Below are 24,635 nucleotides of genomic sequence, written 5' to 3'. Positions count from 1 at the left end.
GAAGGCAACTTGACTTACTAATTGGTTATACCTATTGTTCCAACTTCCAGAACCTTTTTTGTCCTGCATCATAATCCTGAACACATTAAGTTGGAAGCAAGCAGTGGTGATTACAATTTGGAACTATGTGGTTGAAATCAGCCAATTTGCATGGGTGGAGAGTTTCAGGAATTGAAACATGGCTTTGGTCTGCTTCGATCCAGCTGGGGGAAATTTGAATGTGGAAGCAGGCTTCCAGTGTATATCCTTAGCTGAATTGGGTATTGTACATGTAAATAGGCACTGCACACAGGTTTCCCTAATCCAGCAGCCAGGGTTGCATATGCAAAAGCTCTTCTTAAAATGCCTAAAATCAGCATGTAGGAGGGCAAGTGAGTTCAGTCTCTGCCTCTTCCCTGCTAAAAAGCTAATTTTCACTCATGAGATTTATTTGTTTGTTTGTTTGTTTGTTTGTTTGTTTGTTTGTTTGTTTAGAATGGGTATATCCTGCCTATGCACCACTCAGAGTGGCTATCAAGAATTCAAAGCAACCATAAAATACAATGGTATATATAAAGTGCAGCAGTGAGTCTATAAGAAAAGCATTGGATAAAAACATGCCTAGCTGATAAAACATCTACCTAAACTAAAATGTTTTTGTTATACAGTAAAACACCACTGGGGAATCAAAGAGTTCTGTAAATTGGGTGAAGCCACAAAGGAGGTCTTTTCCTTAGCTCTTATCAGCCAAGCCTGCACCATCAAGAAGACAAAGAAACAAGCTTCTGTCAAATCTTTTGGAGCAGGAAGGCTGGTAGGAAGAAGGCAGCCCCTGAGGTTTCCTGGACCGATGCTATTTATAAAGGTCATCCTCAGTGCTTTGAACTGGGCCTGGAGACAAACAGGTAATCTCTGAATGCCCCAATTAAATCGGGACATCTTATTTTGGGGGGCTGTGTTCTCCAGAGCACGGTGCCCAAAATGTGTGGTTTTGGGCACCACGGCCTGAAAGATGTTTTGGGGCACAATCTCTCATGGGTCACATCACATGACCTGTGCAGGAGTGTGTCCCAAAAGATGTGTGTCTAAGTTTTCTGGGCAACATGTTGGAGGGTATGCAAACCTGCCTGCGTCTTGGACACTGGGATAATTAAGTTGTTCATAATCTTAAATAATATTTCTAAGAAACAAACATGCATCTGAAGTATAAAGTAAACTGGGTTTTTTACTTGAGCCATCCAGTGTTGAAAACTGTAAAAGGTATCTTATAAGTTACCACATGGCAGTCTAAATTCTGCAGGTTGTGCCTCCGGCACAGTGCCTGTCAGCTTATCTGCCCTAGGTCATCAATGTCCCTGAAAAACATTGTTTCTGGCTTGACAAACTGTGCAGTTCAAGGCCTCAAGCCATTGTATATGCAAGTTGAAAAGAACACAGAGAAAATGTGTGCCTTTTGCATCAGGGGTTGTGATAAAGTTCTCCATCAAGTTCTTAATTAGTGGCAACTGAGCACATGTTGCAGTGCAAAAGACACCATCATAGTGCACAGTATTCATAGTTGCAGCAAAAAGTTTAAACTGGGACCACAATGAAGGCATTTTAAAATTACATTATAAAAGGTCTTTTTAAAAAAATCATACATATTGTTTTTGAATTTGTTATTTCTGGTAACAATGCACAGTGAGGAATAGAAAGACGCTCGGTTAGTTGTTTTGCACACTCCTTGAGAGGTATATTTTAAAAGCAGCCACTCATGTTTTTCTGTTTAAAAATATATAGTTATTTCATATAGCACTTTTTGATACGTATTTCCAGGACAATTGACATAGAAATTAAATTGAAATAAAATTGGGCATCCAGAGGTTTAGTCTATATTTGTGCATATACTGTACCTCTGAAATTTCTGAAAATCGTGATAATCCTTTTGCCTTCTTTTTATTCATATTGTTCTCTCTCTCTCTCTCTCTCTCTCTCTCTCACAAACACACACACACACAGTCGAACAGCACTGAAGTGTAAAATGTGCTTTCGCCAAGGTCAGTTTCTTGTGATTACTTGCCTGTGGCAACTGATGCCAGTCGCAACAGACTGAGTCTCAGCAGTCCCCAAAGTCACATTGGTGCTTATACAGAGGACATCTAGTAGGTTATAGCCACTGTTGTCAGAAGTATCTGCAGTGCTGCTAAATTTCAGCACGCATATTTAACTCTTTGTAACTTAAAAAACAATTTAAAATCAATCCACCCAAGATAAGAGTTTCCGATTTGTTTACGGCGGAAGTATGTTTTATGCATTTACTTTCAATACCCAGTTTTGTTTTGTTTTTGTTTTTTAAAGTTATCTGTGTGGTTTGCAAGTAAAATATTAAAACCACCTAATACAAAAATACATGGAATGAAAAGGTAAAACTTGCATACAAAGCTAAAGCGCAGGTAATGTGTTCATGTAAATAAATATACTGAATATAACTAAATATCTGCCTATAATTGGTTTGAATGTATTTTTAAAAACACAGGCATTAAGTAATTCCACAGTAAATTAAGTATCTGGAAATAATTCTGAGTTTGTCATTCTGCTCCATGAGGTAAATTGCTGCAAAGGGAGCTGCAATAAAAATGAACGGACTACCAAACTTATTTTACTGTTTTAAATGTTTCCCATATCAAACCCAGATAAATTAATCAAGCCTCCTCCTGACATTAAAAAAACACCTCCACATTAAGGCCAAATGAAGGTAGAAGCTATTAGATTACTAGATTCGCAATATTTGTCATATTTGGGTCGACAATGAGCCAAGAGTTGGGAAACTCTTGCTGGGTGAAAGAGAAAACTTGAATCATGACTCTGCATTCTGCATTCCCTAGAAACCTTTTCAGCCAGAGGACCACATTGCCCCATTGTAACCTCAAGAGACTACAATGTACAGTGAGTATGGTCAAAATATGGGTGTTGCCAAAGTTGCCGCGGACAATCTCTCTCTCTCTCTCCCTCCCTTTCTTTCACAACACACAAAGAGGTTTGCACAATCGTGTAGATCGTGTAGATCGTGTATATAGCAGGCACATTCAACTGCAGGCAGCTTCCCTTGCCTTTTACCTTTCTTGATGGCAGGGATGAGGGAAGGCCTTGGGAACTGCTGCCGCAGGGCCCTTTGAAGTAGCAGCTTCCAGCAAAGTCAATTTTTCTTCCCTGGCTTATTGCTTCAAGGTGGTCCATGGGGTTTCTCCTGTGGTTACCAATAGAAGCTCTGCTTCCATAGGATTTATCACTGGTACTCAGGTTAACATCAGAAACCTCCAATGATACCCGAGAGCTGCTGATCATTGCTTAGTGATCTGGAAGCAGCAGCTCCATTGGAACTGTATGAAAAGCCCCATAGAATGCCTTGAAACAAGGCAAGGTGAGGAAGATCTTATTCACCTGCTGCTCTAATGCACTGTATACACAAAGTGGACCTATACATTAAAAATAAAAAAGGGCACCACTGTCACCAAACTGTTGAAATCTTCCAGGGCCATTTGAAATTGCTTGGTGGCCACCCCTTTCCTAGAATCCAGTTAATAGAAAGCAGGAAAGAGATGTGGATCAAAATCAGAAGGGAATGGGTATAGAGGAGTCTTGGTCTAATATAGCAAGATACTTTTTATGTTCTTCCAACAATAAAAAGGTAAAAAGGTAAAGGACCCCTGGACAGTTAAGTCCATTCAAAGGTGACTATGGGGTTGAAGCACTCATCTCGCTTTCAGGCCAAGGAAGCCGGCGTTTGTCCACAGACAGCTTTCCGGGTCATGTGGCCAGTATGACTAAACCGCCACTGGCGTACGGAGGACCGTGACAAGTACCAGAGCGCACAGAAATGCTGTTTACCTTCCCACCATACCTATTTATCTACTTGCACTGGCATGCTTTTGAAATGCAAGGTTGGCAGAAGCTGGGACAGAGCAACAGGAGCTCACCCCGTCACGGGGATTTGAACCACCAACCTTCCAATCAGCAAGCCCAAGAGGCTCAGTGGTTTAGACCACAGCACCACCCGCTATACTACATATTCAGGATCAGGAGTGCCAGCTTGGCCCCACAACTGTGGGTGCCCGGGGCTATGGGTGCCATGCAGCGTTCATGGCCATGGCAGCTAAATTTGTGGGTGCCCAGCCCCTTCATGGGGGATTTTGTGGGTGCTCAAGCACCCACGGTTCCAAGGGAGTTCGCACCTATGTTCAGGATAACTTACACTGTGACTTAACTGAGAACAGTCCAGATATTCCTATTCTCTGCTTCCTTTTCTTAATCAGTTATTGATTCATAGGAAGAGCTGTCATCCCATGTCTGCCAAGTCTACTCAAGAGCCTTCGATGAGAGGGATTTTGTCAAATGCTTTTTGAAAGCCTTAATTCAAACAGAATTTATTTTGATTTGTGGAGACTCGCTATTGTTCTTTGCCTTGCATAGTTTGCAGACTATAAAGTTTGCTTTGCTTATACACACTTCCAAATTGTGGCATAGGAAATGCTAGCAAAATGTCCTGGTTGTTGTCTAGATTTACTATATTTTATTAAATGAAATCATTAGTTGCAAATGAGTAAGCCTGCAAAGTTACTAACTGCTGTTCAGCATAATTACAAAAAAAAAGTTTGAGATTCATCTTATTAAGCAACAAAGCCCCAGACAGTTCAGTACTGAATTCCTGTTAAATTGTTTTGGAAGTACCCAATGTAACTGCATTGTGGTACACACGTTGCAGGAGCAAAATTAAAGTGACATCCATACTGGTCATTAATTTATCCCCTGACTATAGGTAGATTAAGCTTTTGTGACAGGTCTCCCTGTTTTATAGGATATTGGTCGACTTTTTCATCCCTACCAGCAATTATTTATGAATCATACTCTGACATGCCCCCCTCATTGCAGCACTTACAGCATATCATGACTCATCAGCAATTTTCCCCTGGCATGATTTGAGGGGCGGGAAGAAAATGCCAACCTGCCATTAAACTACACCAGATAGTCTTTCAGGCATGACTTCTAATTATTATTTTCCCCTTCTTCTTTGATGACTTGAGGAATGGCTTACTCATCCACATTAAGGCAACTTTTCATTCTTCATTAAAACATTATGAAAATTGAGATTTCAGTTGAATGCTATCAGAAGTGGAGAAGATAGCTGCTTGTCTGAAGTGTGCACTGCATGTGTGTAACACTCGAGAACTTCATTTACTGATCTGTTGAGTCGCATGATGAACTTTCAGCTTCTTGAAGCGAAAAATGACACCTCTCCAAGAAAAACCAAAAGCAGATTTTAAAAGGGCATGTTGTTGAGATCTCTGCGCAAGCACAATAAGAGGTAGCAAAAGGTAAAGCAGGACTGAACTGTGCTTTAGAAAAGGGTGTCTTCCTAACTTGCACTTTTTTATTTTCTGATGAGGACAATAATTTCTTGCAGATACACATGCTGGCACAAACACAGGCCTGGTATGGATGTAATACAAAGCTATGGTTTAGGTTGGTAATACATACATAAGTCTCATGCTTGTGTGCTACCACCTTGCACTGCTTTGACTGTTTAAAGTGGTACGATGCTGCTTTAAAATGTAGAGTGCAGATGGGGGTCACAGTTTAGTGCTACATCTGTAGTATGCCACAAAGTCACTTATCCTATGGGGAATACATTTCCATTATTCAGCACAATCAGCATACTATTATGCCACTTGCTTGCTATGTGAAATGGAAACAGCTACCAGATACTAAAACTCAGCAGGGGTAAGAATGGAAAAGTATCCTACTGTAGCAGAGGAGCCAACTGGACTTGGACCCCAACTTTATAAACATAATTAGCACAATGATCACTGTCAACATATATAAATGTAATGAGGGTTTTTTTAAAAAAAAATAAAACACACACACACACCACTATTCTTTTATAGTCAAAAAGTACTTGCCTACTAAGGCATACTGAATATGAAAAAAATATGACAGATACGGAAACTACCCACATTTAACTTTGCAGGTTGTGCTTGAAACTCGTTTCATCTCCTGTACGAAGTATGTACAATGGCCCATACAGGGATCTTGGCATTATTAGTGCCACGCTCTAACCAACTGTGCTAACCAGCCCCTTAGTCTCCTGTAGAAGTGGCATTTTTAAGAGTGTATGTTGCACTGCCTTGACCTTTAACTTCCACAGCACATGTTAGCTATTGACAAATTATCAGACTATATATTTGTATCCAAATTGGATGTGGCATGAATTTTACTCAGAGGGATGAGGAAAATATAGATGAGATAACGTTTTATTTATGTGGCTAACCAAATAATTTACTAGACAGCCATTCCCAAATATTTAACTAAAGAGACCTACAGATTTCTGATGATGTTTAGAAAGCCATGTATCTTCCCCCCTCTTCTTTCATTAGTCCCTTGTGTTGCTTTGATTGACTCCCAATAATCCTATTATTTGCCACATGGGAAACATTTTTCTAATATAAAAATGAAAGGAAGGTAGCATTTGCTATGGTGTGGTTACTTTCGCGTTCAACGGCATGCTGCTATCTTGGGTAGCAATCATTTTTAAATAAAACTAAAACAAACGCTGTATCTCGTTCTTTCTCCTGCTCAAATCCCTCATTTCCATTCTGTTGAGATCATCCGACTATGCTCATAGTGATCTAATCTGTTACATAACCAAAACACACAGAGGCAAAGTCTGCAGTCCACTCAGCGCTGGAAGCTATTGGGACTTCAAAGGGAGGATCTGTATGCAAGACAGCTGCAGAACCAAGCTTTTAATAATGAAAGGATATGCTAAGAAAAATAACAGTAAGATGCTGGTTCTTAGGAAGAACTGCCCAAAAGCTTAAAGTGTTATTTTTTAACAAAATTAAGGACGTTCAGAGACAGAAGAGATGATGTATTTTCAAGAAATATGTTGGAAACATCCCTAGAATTTATTCTCCCCAACCCATCCTTTGAAATGAGTAGAATATTGTCTGCTTTATTGAAAATGGGGTTTGCCTCAAAACATTTGATTTGGTTTTTCTGTTTTAAGTTGGAGACCGTGGGTTGTATTCAGCTAAGTGCTTCTCAGAGTAAACCCACTGAAATTAATGAATCTATGTTAGTCATGTTTATTAGCTTTAATGGGTCTACTCTGAGTAGGACTAACACTGAATACCACCCAGGATCCTTGGGAAACTGCTATTATTAAGATGAATATATATTGGATTATAAGACTGTTTTGGAGGGAACACATTATCTCGACCCATTTCAGTCAATTCAGGCCTGGGTTTGGGACAGAATCAGCCTCGGTATGAAGAGGGGTTGCAGTGTGAGTGGCAATCACTGCCCCTGCATGAATAGCAGAGCAACCTGGGATCCAAGCCAATGGCAGCATGTGCTTGCCAGGAAAGGTCTGTGGGCTGCACTGGAATCTTCTCTCCCCCAAATTAGGACTGGGATCAGGATAAGGAAATTATTTTCAGTCCTGTAGTGCCAGTGCAACTCTGCAGTTCAGGGATCCTAGTTCAAGAATGTGACATGGGGCTTGATTTACTTTTCCTGGATGACCTCTTTAGTGGTTCTGTGGTTCTCAGAATTCTTGTGCGCTCAGTACCAAATTTGGTGCTTCTTCTGTGTTCCCTATACCATACTGGCTCTGCCATTGATTAAAAGAGCACTGGAGGCTTATGGTGCCTTCCTCATATCTACTTTACTTGTAAAAGCAGAGCAAAAGAAGGAAAAGACATTTCTGCAAGCAGACAACACAACCTGCATCAGATTCTACAGTGCAACTTCTGCAGTTCCACAAACTTGCACCCTAATTTCCAGCTAAACCTGAAGTAGAAAACTCTCAGCTCTCTCATTGTCTCCAAATCTGAGTGGTAAAACAACTTTTAACTGTTTTTCTCTAATTTCTAGCAAAGCTTGAGGGTGTTGCACTATGTTACCTTCCCCAAGCTCTGACAGCATCACATTCCAAGAGAGAGAGAGAGAGAGAGAGAGAGAGAGAGAGAGAGAGAGAGAGACTGACTCATGGGTACCAGGGGAGCATTTCCCATTGTTAGCTCCCTTTGATAAAACATCAACTGATCATTCTGGACTATTAGCCAGGAATCAACCTGCAAAAGAGATGGTCAGCCAGCAACCCTCACACAATATGGGAGCAGTGGAGAACCCAGGCTGCTCGGCCATTTAGGCCAAATCACACTCACCTGCCTTATTATGACAACTGATAGTGGTCAAGTAGTGCTGTGCTTAGCAATTTGCAAATCACAAACAATCAGCTGAAGATCAGCCAGTTGTCACTGCTTTGTGGGATGTGCCTTCACCCACACGGTTTCATTTCAGAAAGTGTGAGTAAAGACAGGTCACCTGATGTGAGGCAAGCAGACCCTCCCATTGGTCAGATTTCATCCACAGTGGTTGGGAAAGATCTGGCCAGCTACCCAGAACAAGTTACCCTCCCCTGCTATGTAGTATAGATAAAAATAACATGAGACAGGCAATACCCCCAACAATACCTCCTGCTTTATGACAGCAGTGGAGAACCTTTGGCCATTCAGATGTTGTTGAACTACAATGCCCATCTGCCCTAGCAAGCATAGAGAATTGCCAGGGGTGATGGGAGCTGCAGTTTAGCAACATCTGGAAAGCCAAAGGTTTCCCACACCTGCTTTATAGAGAAGAGTATATGAACTTGTATTGAAAGGACAAATAGTTCACATGCCTATGGCCACCTTTTGGACTTTATTTAGCATATAAAAATGTACGGTTTGACTTGTGTTCCCATTGTCCTTGGCTGATATTGGGGGTGAGAAGGAATCATTGGTGATACATATGTTTGACGTAGACTTCGCTGTTTCAGCAGAAATGTCTGAGAAAACACAATTGTGTCAGTTTTTCTAGGAGCCATGAAACTTTCTCTCTCTTTTGTAGGCAGAGAAGACATTTCTGCAAACAGCTGGCTCCTCTCCTAAGTGCTGCACCTCTTAGCTATTCGTATCTAGAGGAATGCAGGCAAGGAAATATATGCCTTTTTTGAAAAACAATCTCTACGAGGAGGCTGTGTCTAGCCTGTCTACAAAATGAAAACCTTTTCTATTGCCTACAAAATGAAAGACGCAGCATGTGCATATTGATCGGTCACTTTAATTTTTAATTTCAGTTTTCATTGTAAGAAAGACTATGTTTATTATCATTCTAATAGCCACATTTTAAAATCTTTGCAAACCCTTTCAAACTATTGATCTTGAGGTGTTTTGGGAGAATTGACATCTGTCTGGTGTCCACCAACCTTCCCCTACAGCTGTTTTGGGCTATTGCATCCATCAGCCCCAGTCAGCATAGTAGTCCAAAACATTTGGATGGCACCAAGTTGGGTAAGAGTGTTGGAGAAGATGGGGAAAACAATCAAAAATGACAGAGCTACTCAAAACAAAACTTAAGAGTCTCTGTATCAGGTGGGAGGTTGACTGTGGATACACCACACACAGCTCTACTTACCAAGGCAGACATTGGAGAATCACAGTATCCCTTTGAAACCAGTTCAAGTGGATATGAGCACTCTGGAACCAAGCATGTGATGGCAAATATTCTGAGAAGGAAACACAGAGAAGAAATCTCAGCCACGAATATTTCCAAACTCTTGACCAACTATTGCAGTGATCAGAAGAGTAATTATTATGCATTTTCAAGACAACTCAGAAGCTGGACATTCTTTAGAAGGACTTTCTACACAGAAGGACTCTGTTCTATAAAATATCGCTCCAATAATCATAAAAAGGTTAACACTTTCTCACTATTGGTAAGGTTTTTAAGGATGGAATTCAGCATCGTGCTAATACAATCGTTCCATTAGCATTTCTGCTTCCCAGATGGAACAATGTGCCTCACCTCCATGTGCTGTTCTGGGACTTCTCCCAACCCCCAAGAGATGTTTTGGAGGAGGGCATGAGAGGCAGAGAGGAAGGAAAGCGCTGTTGCACTAGCAGGAGTCATTGTGTTGGCTCCTGCCAGTGCACGATTTAGTTGAGTTGGAACCTAAATATGAGGTTTTATGACTTTAAAATTTACATTAAAAAACCCAACATATTACTATTTTTTAAAAAAACAAACTGGATTTTTGATGGATTACCACTGTTTAGTTTGTTGGTCTCTATTGTTAGCCAGCAAAATATTGTATGTCACCATTTTCTTTGTATGTATTATGCAAATAAATGCAATATAAATGTGGTTGGGGGGGTGTTTATAAACCTGATGGTTTGTGACAGAGAAAATGAGACCTGAATACTTCACTTTTAAAATGTAATCAGAATCCTGAAGAGAAGCAGGTACTTCTCCTAAGCAAAGTTTCAACCAAGTGAACAATTCAAATCATCAGTGGCTTTTCAAATATGCCATTTTAATTTTAGCTGAAAGAACAAGTGCTGACTTTGCTCGATGTTCTTTAGTCTATGATGTTGCTCAAAACAACCAGAACTCGTATGTTCACAAATCCTTGTGTACAACCATATCAGTTCAACTCTACTGCAGTCTCAGTCCTAGGCAATTTGTAAGTGAACTCATCACATCTTTGCTTCAGATTCCATTAGGGTTGTGTGTCTGTCTCTCTTTACACTCAGGCCTTGCCAGTATGTAGGATTAAACGACTTTCCAAGGTTGAATAAGCCACCATCTGTCTGTTTTGCATGGTGCTGTTTGCCATCCGGGAGGCTTGTCCCTCAGAGCGTGTTCCTACCATATGTCACCCTCAAGTGATCAGCCATGCCAAGACATTTGAGGGGGGGGGATGACTAAGTCTAGCTGGAAAACCCTCTCTAGAATTCCAGAGGAGGTTCTCCGAGGCTGTGTTTGTCAAACTGTTCAATCCTTCCTAACCTCCTGCGATAGCCATCTGCCAGGAACTTTAGAGATATGTTGTCCAAAAGCAGAAACCCATTCTGTTTGGGTGATGTAACAATACGCCATTTGCTAGCAACAGCTCATGCAACTTTAGCTGTTTTAAAAGGCAAAATCCAGCAAACGCAAAACTGAACAGAGTTTAGAATGCCCTATTCATCCTCCTATCTAACCAACCACATTAATATGAAGTATAAAACCTGTTATGCCTTGACAAATCAACAAAGAAAAACTAATGAAACTCCAATTAATTGGAAAAAAAAGTATTGTGAAACAATTCCAAACAAATAATCAGTGAGTGGTAACCAATGATCTCTGTCCACCAACAGAAGGAATCAACCAACATAATGGGGGAAGCACACAATTTTTAGGAATTCCGTTACCCTGCAGCCCCTCATGCATACACACACACACACACACACACACACACACACACACCATAAATATCCTCTGGAGAATTGGTGCCTTCTCTTACAATAATCAAACAAAGGATACAAAAACTCATCTCCAAACTTTAAAGATAGACTTTCCCTGGGAAGAAGTTTCCCAGCTAGACTGAACGATTTAGGGATAATCTGTCAACAACAACAAAAATATGGCTCATCATACTACTCAACACACAGAAAGCTGGTCGTGAATAATTGCTCTTAGTTTTAACTCCCTCATTTATGTTGTACATAAGTTGCTGCTTGAACATGTAGCATGAAGTTTCTACACCTCAATGATAAGCAGTTATATTTCTAAATCAGAACAGTTTTCTTAAGATTTATCCTAGTGATAATGAAATCAGTACCAAAAAGAGCGTTCAATGGTAACTTCCCTGGCTAACACTTTAGATTTCCTCCCCCCTCTCCAAATCTATAATAATAATAATGATGATGATGATGTCACATTAGATGGGGAACTGTGTATTTCCAAAGTGTTTTACAGTAAGGCAATTTTGCTCAATCTGGAGCAAATATAATCATCAATATAATAGTCAACTGGTGCTCCCTACCTTTATAGGTCAGTTTTGCTAGATTTTGCATTTCACCATTTATCAAAGCATCTGTCTTACAGTATGGCATTTATAAGAATATGGGACGCGGGTGGCGCTGTGGGTAAAAGCCTCAGCGCCTAGGGCTTGCCGATCGAAAGGTCGGCGGTTCGAATCCCCGCGGCGGGGTGCGCTCCCGTTGCTCGGTCCCAGCGCCTGCCAACCTAGCAGTTCGAAAGCACCCCTGGGTGCAAGTAGATAAATAGGAACCGCTTACTAGCGGGAAGGTAAACGGCGTTTCCGTGTGCAGCTCTGGCTCGCCAGAGCAGCGATGTCACGCTGGCCACGTGACCCGGAAGTGTCTCCGGACAGCGCTGGCCCCTGGCCTTTTAAGTGAGATGGGCGCACAACCCCAGAGTCTGTCAAGACTGGCCCGTACGGGCAGGGGTACCTTTACCTTTACCTAGAGAGACATAATACTAAAGGGTCTGGGCTCAAAATGAAATGGATGAATACTGACAGTATATTTTTAGAATAGTGAGTCCAATTTAGAAGTATTCTTGCGGCACTTGGTCCAAATCTGGATCCTTCTCCAGGCTCAAGGTTCTTATTGGCACTTTGTGTTACCTAATCCTTTTTGCTTAGAAGCTGCTGTAGTTGCTTCTAAAGCTATGGTGCCTTTTTCCAGCAAGCACTGGAAGACTGGGTCTGTGAAGGCTAGGCTTTCTCTTTTTTCCATTTACAGAGCAGCATGTGAAGGGTGCAGTCTCTCACTACCCAGATTCCCCTGAAGCACAGCAGAAGCACACCCCATGTGCTTTCTCCTTTGGTGTGCCTTGTCAACATGAAATCACCTTCCAAGGCTGAGCCAATATTGTTTAGACAGCTTTGTTGTTGATGGCCGTCTTGTGGTCCCTGTTGAAAAGGCAATACCTCATCTGTTGAGTCTTCCTTTGCCTTCTACCATATTTCCCAGATGTTCCTTTTTTAAATCTGCCTATATATACTCCTTCAGGATTGTTCTTGTGGAATAATTTCCATGGAGCAGTTCCATCCTACGCGATGTTTACCGTAAATCTTCCTTGCAGCCAGCGGATTTCTGTACAAACTTGCCTGGGGGTAGCTTTGTCCTATTTTCCTCTTAGATGGCTTTGGCATTTACAAAGCTTGAGAGATCATGCTTCTGAATTTTCCAGTCTGAAGAGCTCAAGCCAAAACAGCAGGGAGGACAGCAAACCTGCTCTTTGTTTGGCTTAAGGCAGCTGGTTCTGCTTTTCCTTTGACCTGGAGCGATGGCATCATTCCTGAGATTTGATGTGAAAGTAGTAGAGGCAAAAGAGAAGGCACACTTTTCAGCAGAGGAGTGTCATCTTGGTTGCTTTGAAAGTACAGCATCAAACCTCAAAAATGCTGTTCTTTCTGCTTGCCCTCATCTCTGGTACAAATTCATATTCAGTTCAAAGTTTTAAAGACTGTGTTGGGGTTTTTATTTTAAAAATATGACATATGGGTATCCTATTAGTTGGTGATATGGGTTACCGGTATTTTTTTCTAATTTTTTGCAACAGCAAGGTTTTCATTACAGTTTTAGAGAATAGTTAATGACCTTGCTGCTGCAAAAAAAATTATGTTGCAGTACAGTTGTATGAACTTTCTATGCATTTGATTCCATGTTGAAATGCCCATCTTGACACCCTGCTAAGTCAACTTGCCTGTCTACATCTCTGCTGAGTAATATGATGGCCACCAGACAACAACACGGCTAACCTGTAAGCCTACCTGAAAACTGGTGCTTTTCCACAAAGCCCAACTGGAAAACTGTTAGGCATATTTGAATAACATAAACATTTTAATAAATATAAGGCATGACCTATGGAGCACACCCTTTCCTAGAAATTTAAATTAGTGCTTCAAACCAAGTTTGAATAAGAGTTGGAAACCTTGATAAAAGTGTTAACCACTGTGCAGATATAACTCTAGACCAGAGTTAAAATTAAAAAGAATCCATGATGCACTCCCAGTCTACTTAAGCATGGTTAAGAGAGCAGAGACTTCTTCTCTGTGCCAAAGCTTACCTTACAAATGTATATTTCTAAACATGAGAGCCACTCTACCATGAATCAGTTCATGAGCTTGGATGTTGTTGGATCACAACTTTCATCATCCCTCACCATTTTTTAAAATGTATGTTTTTTATTAAATTAAAAAAATTCCTACCTACTCTTCATTGAACAACCATTTTAGAGTGAGTTAGAATTAAAACCACTTCAAATTCACAATGCTGTTAAAAAAAGCAAGGCAGGTAAGTCAAAAGCAGTGAAATAAAAATGTAAGTATTTCCACTAGAAATACTTGCTGGGGAATGCAGCCAGGGAGGTCAACAGGAGACCAAGCCGGGTGCCTGGGAGAGTTGCCAGTTTCTCCCGATAAAGGCTTGATTTCGACATCCTGGGCTAATAACCAGGTCTTCTGCTGGGATCTAAAAGGGTAGGCACCAGCTGTACCACAGTCACAACTGGTCATGCTGGCTGGCACAAAGCTAAACTAGAGTCCAACAATGTCAGGAGTGCCATGGTTTCCCCATCCCTGTTTTAAGCCAAACTATATCTGAGGAGGCTCTGTTCAGCGGAGCACCCCTAACATCTATTGCATCCATGCAATTAGTTGTTCCAGTTTCCTTGCCAGCTCCAATTTCACACTCCACACTGAAACCTGTTTCTTTCACCATCACATCTAGACAGTGGGCCTTGGGTTGCAAGGCGGAGGGAGGTATGCTTAGAATCCAGATGGTCCATAACTATGCCTCTATTCCCAAATGCATGAGGCTATCTTGATGATTCAGTCATCTGAGAAAAAGTACTCTCTACTGGTAGGAAGCTGCCTTATACAGGTTCAGACTCTTAATCCACCTACAACAGTGTTGTCTACACTGAGTGGCCAAGGTTCTCCAGTTCTACACAGGAGTCTTTCCAACCACTAGCTGGAGATGGGAGGGGATGAACCGGCGACCTTCTGGATACAAATCATGTGGTTTTTTCCACTGTGGTCTCGAGTCAGACTGCTCCCAAGTCAACCTCCATGTGTAGTGAAGTACTAATGTGTCAAAGAAACAATTCAGGGCCCAATACTGTCTTCTGCAATTATGGAGTATAATGTTGGCCAATGCTAGACTACAGAGCACAATTTTGCTTGCTACTGTTTTAGCTGTGGAAGCTATCCAATTGCATGCTTTTTATCAGCCTGAATAACTAAGCTGAAGACTGGCCTGTAAGGCAAGAATATATTCTTATTAATATATTCCTGGAGGTCAAGACTAGTAGTATCAGTAGAAGATTATAGCAGAGGCTAGAAGATCTTTGATATTATGGGAAAGTAGAATTGCATATCTGTTGAAAATGATAATTTATGGACTAATACTCATATAGCAAAGGTGGAGAAACAATGAAAGCTGCACAGGAAAGAGAAAATTTAGAGGTCAGGCAGAATTCCACTTCAAGACAGAATGGAGATGTGAGACAGCACAGCTAGGAAAGACCAGGGAAAGGTTACATGCACAGTGAGAAACAGAAGGGAACCGCAGAGAAGATGGATCGGTAAAAAGCAGTAGACCTTTCATGTTACAGCACTGAATCCACACAAGTACATCATCACTAATGAAGATGAGCCAAGAGACCACCATGGGGCTATTTTAAAATTCTTGGCAAGCCCCTACAGAGGAGGGTCATCTAAAGAGCTTGGCTCCAGGTTCTTTCATTGTTGTGTAAAGAGAACCGCAAGTCTGAATTGCAATTGATGGAGTGGCATGAAATAGGCTGTCAAAACAATACCTGTTTTGTTGGTAAAAAGAAGTATTTTAACACACTTTTTTGCAGTCAGTGAGGAATGAATGCTGCAGTGACGAGCATGTGCAATAGTGCACCTACGACATCAAACCAGACACAAGCCAAAACAAGAACTGAGACATCTTTCTCTCCATGTAGCTCCAATCTGTAATGGCAAGCAGCTAAACAACATGCTCTCCAGCCAGATGGCTTAAATAAAAAGAACACTTTTTGTTAATTAGGAAATAAATGAATCTGCTGTTAATACAACATGTTACCAATGCAGGAGACCAGTTTAGATTTGGGGGCACTTGGTCTTTCCAAGCAAGAGCACCGGCAACAGCTTCCACAGGGCAGTAGTTGGCTTTTGTAAAACGACATCAACCTCTGCCAGTACCCACTGAAGCACTATTTTCTAACAGAAAAACAAAATAAAAGCACAGTGAATATTGTGTAGTTGCATGGAATGGAAGTCACCCATGTGGACTCATTTAGCCTGGCAAATATGCACATCACATTCTGTTTTAAGTATTTTATTTTCATGTGATCTTTATGTCTGCAACAAGATCTATGGACTACAAGCCAAATCCAGTCCAAATCCTCAGGCTAATTCTCTCCCACTTCCTTTGCACATGGCCTTTCCCTTTTTTTCCCTCCAAGGAGAGGAACACACGAGTAGCCACTTAGCCATCTAAATATAATTTAGGATAACAAGGCAACCACACAGTCAGAAACCAAGGATTCTTAATAGCCAACTTCCATATAGTTGGAAGTTCATCTAGCCCAACTCTTTGCAGATGCAGGAAGTTGGACCTGTTTCCTATGCATTAGAATAGCTGTGTGTAATAATACTGTGTTTTAAAAGGGAATACTGTTGTGTTTATAAATAACAGGAAGAGGTTAAATGGGGCCATAACTGTATGAAGCTATAGAGACATCAAAACTAGGCCTGTTACCTTATACAGTACAGTAGACTAGAGGATTCAAAAGGTGAAGCTTTGGAGGCCATTTAAGAATGTTCTATTTGCCCCCATTAGTTTAGAAAGGCCAATGAGCAGGCAGCTCTAGAGGTATATAAGGGAAAACACAGCCCTTTCCAGGGGTGGTATGGTCTAGTGCTAGGAAGGAGGTGAAGAGGTGATTATTAACTTATACCACTTAAGGCAGAGGCACAAGTTATGAGAAGACTTCAGAGGTGTTTATCCAGTTTCTGGTCAGTGTGACAGTATTATGCAGTTGGCCTTAAGAAGGAAGAAGACATCAGAGGAGGACACCATGACTCCTTCTTGCTGTGTCCTGGTCCACAGGTCCCTAATCAAAATGAAGACTTCAAGGGAAGCTGAAGCAAGCTTTCCAAAGAAAAAAGGATCCATCACAAGAAGCCAATGGTGAGTAACAGCTAAGAAACTCCATTCAACTCTGTTTACTTCCAATGAGTCCTTGACCAGAGTTGGTACTTAACCAGATTGAGAGCAGGGGTGAAGTTAGGAAAATGATGAGTTTTAAGTAGGGAAATGAACTTATTTGAGGATGTAACAGTTTCCTTAAAGAGACAGTACACAATTCAAGGAACTACTGAAACGCTGATAATGTCTAATGATATAAATTATAAGTAGGCTTTATCGATATCTATCTCTATATCTCTAAATCCATATATATGTTCATCCCATGTCTAAAGCCCACTACTGTAATATTAATTGTGCACAAAGGAGAAGAATTTATTAACAAGTTTTAAAGCCGGCAGTGTAATTTAAAGAACAAAACATTCAAGTTTATTTATTATACTGTCTGAGGAAGGATTGGTAGCCAGATCTGCCATAGTTTGGGGTGTCAACTGGTGGGAAATACAACCAACAACTGGTGGGAAATAAAACCATGGTGGCCCTGTGCTGGGATAAGAACAGTGTTGCTCCATGTTTTTAGGTAGAGCATCATTTTTCCCACAGGCTGCAACTGACTTTGCAATTAAGGACAGTGCTGGGCAGAAAGTACACTATGTGACAAAGGACACGGTTAGTGAAGTGTCAGCAGGTATAACCAACTAATTTTTCTGCTGAAGTGGAACAGGAAGGTCACTTGGGGACTCTAGCCAATCAGAACTCATATTCAGGTGCCCCCCTCCCCAAGGAAAGGTGCAGATATTTCCCTGGAAAAGTACATTTAGACTTAATTCAGCTACTGGTAGAAGCCACTTGCTGGAGGAAGCCTCACTGTTACTTTCCCAGAGTTAATGAATAAGGAAGTGCACTTGCATTTGATATGGTAAAAGTTCCAGGGAATTATCATTTTTTGCACTTAGTGGGGTCCATATATGAAGGTTGTTGCTATGGTCGGAAGTTTGGCTTAAACCAGGCATAGGCAAACTCTGGCTTTCCAGATGTTTGGGACTACAATTCCCATCATTCCTAGCTAACAGGACCAGTTGTCAGGGATGATGGGAACTGTAGTCCCAACCATCTGGAGGGCCGGAGTTTACCTATGCCTGGCTTAAACCAATCCAGCTCCAAACTGAGCTTAAACCATTGTTGTTTTCTCCAGTTTCCTTGGCGATAGTGCTGTGTTCATTGCCTGAAGCAAAGCCAAAAGAGAACATATTTCTGGGGCACATGCTGAGTTCCAATTAAACCAAGCTTTTTGTTAAAGACGACAACTGGCTGACCACATCTTCATACAGCTATTAATTCCCATTCTGACTAGCTGCCACTGCAAGGAATAGCTGCATCAGCAACCGTCAGACCAAACATTAGCAGTGTGAGCATCCAAATCTGAAACTCTCACGCAGGCCTGTCTAATGCTCACTGGATGGCCTTGGGCAAATCACAAGTCTAAACAATGTTAGGAGTGTTATGACATTAATTAAATAAGATTTGTAAAACACTTCGTACCCTGCAAATACTATAGATATGCCAACTTGTCATCTCATTTCATGAGGGGGAAAGCTATCTTTCTTCTATCCCAAGGAGCTTTAATTTTGAAACATAAAAATTCCATCTTCCCCTGGATAATTCCAGATCTGGGTTTATTGCAACACAGTTATGGAAACCAAGAATGAAGGGAAACTCTAAACAGGTATGCTTGACTGAGTGCTTCCACACTCCATCCTGAACACTCATTTTTATTTAATTGGCATGTATGAATTTGAAACTATTACATTTATTTATTAGACTACTAAGGATGTCCAGCTTATTAGCAATTCAAGACATGAAAATGTAGTTTTCAGATTTTTTCCTCTTTCACACACTTATATAAATGTTACAGGCATAAGAGTTTGGGGGCCAATGCTTCAAGAATTATTAATTCATCATTCACAGGTAGCTCATACACAGCAGTAGTCTGAGAATTATCCCACTGATAATCATCATTTATAAAAAAATTCATTTTTCTCATGATTTTGGGTAGGGGGGGTGCCTGGAGTAAAATGAATTTTTAAAAGGTCAATTAGGGATGTGGTTTGGCATGCATCATTTTTTGGTCTCCCAGCTAAAAACAGACAGCCTTTGTGCCTTGCAAAATAATAAATATGGATCCCCATCCCACCCCTCAAAATTATTTTACTCTGTGGTGACTCTTTCCTTTTGAAGGTATTTGGATGCAAAAAAATGTGTGTAGAGAACAGTCAGAATAAATGTTCTGTACCCAAAAAGTGGGGCAGCAGTTGGGTACATAAACTGAAAAAAAACCTGTTCAGTAAGAAAAAAATCACAGAAATGTTTCATGTTATTTTAAAGCTTTCATTCATGAAATAATATTCTCTTGCTACATCTAAATAGCAAAAACTATAGCATTGTTTTGGAAAAATAAATCTATAAACAGCACAAAAAAGAAGTTACTTTTTGGAAACGTTTTTTCCAAGAGAGAAAGGGAAAAATACACAAAATGTAAACAAACGAACTATTGCAATTATGCTCCGTACTGCTAGTTACAGTTCTTCATTATACAAGTCTTTCTCGTTTGAGAGTCTTTCATGGCTCCAATGGAAAAATTACATTAATGTCAACCCAGCATTTTTATAAAGGAATTTTCTCCATATCTTGATTGCAAATTATTTTAGACTATAGTGCAATGAATTCCACCTTGTAAAGTGGGGGTGGGGAGAGAATGGGCAAAGTTCCCAGAATAATTTATTCTGCAGTCTAATTTTTTAACCCAATGTTGTACCTTTTGTCAACATACTCATGATCTTTAGAAAAGTATTATTTGGGTGTGTAGCACAAAAGAATGTGACATCAAAACAATAAATACAGAGTGACTGTCACTGTGGTTAGTAGTTACTACAAATATGCCCCAGAAGTGTGCATTTTATTATGGAATAAAACATCATCTGCTGACTGTGGCTACAGGCACACAACAAATTATTCACGGCTACCGTTGGTCTATTCTTTCGCTTTCTTCTGCCGGAGGTCAGTCTACAAAGATGCACATATCAGAGCTAACAGTATAGCTACAGATCCAGTGTTGCCAAATTTTGCCATTACAGGGCCACTTTATGGGAGACAGAAAAAAACCATTAGCAAGGCGACTTAGACAGATGGCTCCCTCTAGAGGTCATTGCATTCTTCTAGGGGGAAAACAAGCCTTTATTTTATGTGGCAGACAAAGCATTCAAACTATGCATGCAAGTGATTTTCATTCTATGGTTCAGGACAGAAATCATGGCTATGACATATCAGGAGCAAGTTGGGCACAGTTATTTTATTCACATTCCCAGCAACACAGCAAGAAAATTCTTACGCTGACATAGCTAACGGGCAGGAAACTAATACAAAAGGGAAAATTCTGCAAAATGTCACTGCCCCATTAAAACAGCTCTTTATTTGATGCTTTGCAGCATTTTCCTCCTTCTGGTTGCTTTCGTTATATTAAGAAGCAGAGTGTTCTGTAAACAGATTTGCTTGGCAAATTTCCGTTTTGCGGAACCAATTTCAATCAGGGGAAGAAGAAAAAATACACGAAAAGACCAAATCCCTTGTCCCATTCCAACATTCATTCTGCACAATAAATTTCTTATTCAAAACAAAGGGTAACACGCTGGCAGCAAAGAAGTTCAGTCATTGGGAACAAAATCCAAGTGTTAAAAATAAAAATTAAGGCCACCCCAAGCAAGGCCCACTGATTAAGGTGGAGAAACTGTTGTCAAACTTTGGCTGCCGGTTCAATGCTCCTAATAACAGGAGCTCACAGTTATTTTTTAAAATTAATTTGCTTTTAGTAACCTTTTCGCTTAAGTCCTCGTGAAAATACTTCCAAGCCACAAACTGGCTCCTGAATTGCTTAATAAGTAAAAACTGCTCAGATGCTGGACACAGCCTCCAAGTATCCTGTAGTAATTTTGGATGATGCCAGAAGCAGAGAGAAATGTCTGTCTGGAGTAGGGGTGGGGAACCAGTGGCCCTCCATACATTGCTGGACTCCAATTTCCACTGGTCAGGGATGATGGGAGCTGTGAGTCGCAATCATAGTGATCATAGAATTGTAGAGTTGAAAGGAACCACGAGGGTCATCTAGACCAACCCCCTGCAATGCAGGAAACTTTTGCCCATCATGGGGCTCAAACCCACGACTCTGAGATTAAGAGTCTCATGCGCTGCCAACTGAGCTATCCCAGGGGCCCAGAAACATCTGGGAGGGCAACATGTTCTCCACCCGTACTCCGGTTAGAGACCCCTAACAACTGAAGTGGCATGAGGAAAGAAAGCCCTTATAAGATCTTACTGAAGCTGTGGAGCAATGCCTTTGCAGGGCATTGTATATTAAGTTACACATCATACCCTTCAACATTTTGGGAGGGCAAAGCAGGAGACACACACCCTCACCATCCCAGCCGCCCACCCGATCTCCTTGTCCCACCCCCTGCCCGATCTCCATGCTCTTTCCATGAGCTTACTTTCAGAACAAATGCTATATATTTTTCAACATGCAATATACCTATGCATAATATATGTGGACAGATTTTTAAATATTATGCGTGTGTTAATATATCATGATCCATGCAGATTAACAAATAAAAATTCAAATAGACTAGTACATTAGAAAACCTGACTGCAGGAAGGATGCTTCATCTTTCAAAAAAACGAAACACTTATTTGCTTGTGTTAAAAAAACAACCCAGTAATGAAAAGAACAGCTAATCTTTTAGAAAGAGAGAGAGAGAGAGAAATTATATTTGAATTGTTAATATTCTAATTAACACCTAAGATTAGTTCAGCTGTTTTATTCTCTGTCTCTACCAGGCAATTTCCTCCAATTTTTTCCAACAGCCTTTCATCCACCAAAATTTGAGAGAGAAAATAATTGTACTAATTCGTTTAGTTAAAAACCCACAAAATAACAGAAGGGCTTGACCTACCAAGTCAAGGTATAAAGGTGCTTAGAATTCCTTACTGACAACTAGCTATATCATGCTCCTTGAAACATCCCATAATTCCTAGCAATTCTTAGCTGTTTTGATAATGGAAGATTGAAAGGAGGAAAGAGACCACCCGAATGAGAGAAATGGAAAAGGAAATACGTAACATGTTAAACACTAAGATACAGCAGGCAGTAGCTTCATAACTTGGTTCAAAATGAACATTAGTTTGTATGTCATAGCAGAACAGGAGAAATTCACCAAGAAATGAGCCATACTAAACAACTTGCCAAGGCTTTATGGTTAATGAGATAACACTTCTATGCATGGAAGTTTCAGCTAGCTAGAATATGTAGAGCACCAAAGCACACAGAGAGCTCTGTCTCGAAGCATAAGGACGATGGAAGAAATCTACTGGCCTTGCATGCATGCTGTCATACTGAATTACAGACAAGATGACAAGCTAAAGACCCGGCCCGCGGTCTCATCACTCAGTCATCTATCCAATCCCATCAATTGAGCAAGACAGCAACACATGTCCCCTCTAGCTTAAATGACAGCAAAACCGTGGGTTGTAATCATAGGTCATCTTAAAAGGACACTTGTCATTAAAGATAGCTTAGTTTGGAAACATTATATTTATCAAGAATATAACTCCCCTCTGCTCAATTTTAGCTAAATTCAGTAATCCGAAGACATTAAGCATTAGAGGTCAAAAGGCAGTAGTGAGAATGCAGAATTGGTTAAGGACAGCCTCTCATATTCCATATTCATAAAAGTAGGAGCTTTCAAACAAGTGGTCTGCAAACATACGGTCTGAGGATGCAGACTCATGCAAGGACATGCCATGCAATAGAGTTAAGCAACTTGAGTTCCTACCCAGTGGGCAGCTGCACAGAGCAATGTTTCCCAAACTTTTGCTCCCATGGACCACTTGGAAATTGCTGGGTTTTCTGCCTGTTATAGCAATTGAAATGCACTATGCTAGATGCTGTATGTGTGACTTTTAATTGTATTTTTACTGCTTCTTTTATTTCTTATATTGTATAATTCTAACATGCTGTGGACCAGCTGAACGAAGCTAGAGGGCCACAGTTTGGCATAGAGTGTGCAGGAAACAGTTATATAGTTCTCTTGGAAGTCACAAGGTACTCAGTATGGAACCGGTTCACCACCCATCACAAATCCTGTTTCCTCATCAGAATCCTGCCAGAGGGCAATCTGTCTCACAGATGCACTGTGCACCAAAGATGACTTCAGGGGATAGCAAAGATTTTCTCACCTTCACTCAATTTTCCTGCTACCTCATTTGCTCTTCCAGATTTCAGTCACAGTTTATTAAAGTCCAAGAAAATGTAGATTAAATCCTTGCATTCTGTGAGCTGGGCTTGGCAGAAGTGGGTGGAGTCAGTAGATGCCATAGATAAAGGGAAGGGAAGAAAAGGATGGAGGGACGTATCCAATGGCTGCTGCACAACGCAATTTTCACTCATGCAATGGGAATTGCTCTCCTTGTCCTCCCTCTTATAGCTCCACCCCAAAATCTGCTCCAAAGGGTCCCCCAACCCTCTGAAGCAGATGTTGAGGATACACAATGGGAGGGTCACAGGCATCAGAAGAAGAAAGAGAAGTTCTGTTGCACACCTGGAAGTTTGTTGGACAAACAGAAGTGCAGCAGTTGCTGCAACCCCAAGTGTTTGAAACCGAGCAAGAAGCTGAGGTGGTTTCATGAGTGAGACAGAAGCACCAAAAGAGGAGGGGAAGTGCCTGAAATGAGCAAAACAAAAAGGGGAACAGTCTTCAGTGCTCACAGATGCAAAACTTTACTGACGCTTAACACATTTTGGAGTAAAACAAAAACCTTCCTGTTCCCGACCTTGAAAAACTTGAAAGTTCTTAAATTCAAAAGCACCCTACTTGAAAGCTGACCAACTCAAAAACCAATTTGACAAAGTAAAGCAAAACATTCTGTTCACTCCCTGCCCATCTGTGCTGAACCTCTGCATTTGCATCAAGTAGCATCAGAGCCCATTCTCCCTTTTTCCTTTCCCTTTCTTTTTTGCACCAGTGTTGGAGCCAGCTGGACCCAAGGACAAAGCTGGAGACTGGGTGGGCAGAGGCTGCTGCAGCTGCATCTTGGCCAGGGAAGCCACAGAGAAAGCAACCAGACAGGCGGCAACATATATTGCAAAGTACCTCTGGAGAAGCCACAGCTCAGAGCCTTGAAGAGAAAATGGGGTAAGCAAAGGGCAGGTGGAGCTAACCTGGCTCAGCCCCTGCTTATCAGAATAAATTCCTGAATCATCTTTCTGTATTATTCGAGGATGCAGGAGGGAAGATTTCGGCCTCTATGATGCTGAACTCCCACCCCCCATAAGCCCAGACACTGTGGCACTCCCCAATAATGGTCTCAGTCACCTGTTCACTCTTCAGACTGGAGGTGCCACTGTTTTGTGCCTGGAATATGCTTTTTAAGAGGTTCGGGAAGCTAAAGCTGAAGCCTTCCTGTGACACAAAAGCTGCTAGTTCTGGGTTTGTACATGGTTGCACATTAGATTCAGCTCTAAATCACCCTAGCATAGTCATTTCTCAAACACATTCCAGGCACCCCTTCATGACAGCT

At 41.0% G+C, this 24,635-nt stretch overlaps 1 protein-coding gene across 5 annotated transcripts in view; it reads right to left on the bottom strand.

Moving 5' to 3' along the window:
- Nucleotides 1-24,635, bottom strand: part of LDLRAD4 (low density lipoprotein receptor class A domain containing 4) — a 280,021-nt gene that overhangs the window by 220,767 nt on the left and 34,619 nt on the right. For all 5 annotated transcript variants that reach the window (XM_083747042.1, XM_083747040.1, XM_083747041.1 and 2 more), the window contains exon 2: nucleotides 9,475-9,565. The gene's annotated coding sequence lies outside the window, so the exon portion shown is untranslated. The remainder of the gene's footprint in view (nucleotides 1-9,474; nucleotides 9,566-24,635) is intronic.

This window comes from Podarcis gaigeae (genome assembly GCF_964106915.1).
Source record: "Podarcis gaigeae genome assembly, chromosome: 7".
NCBI lineage: Eukaryota > Metazoa > Chordata > Lepidosauria > Squamata > Lacertidae > Podarcis > Podarcis gaigeae.
This window is presented reverse-complemented; position numbering and strand designations above follow the sequence as displayed.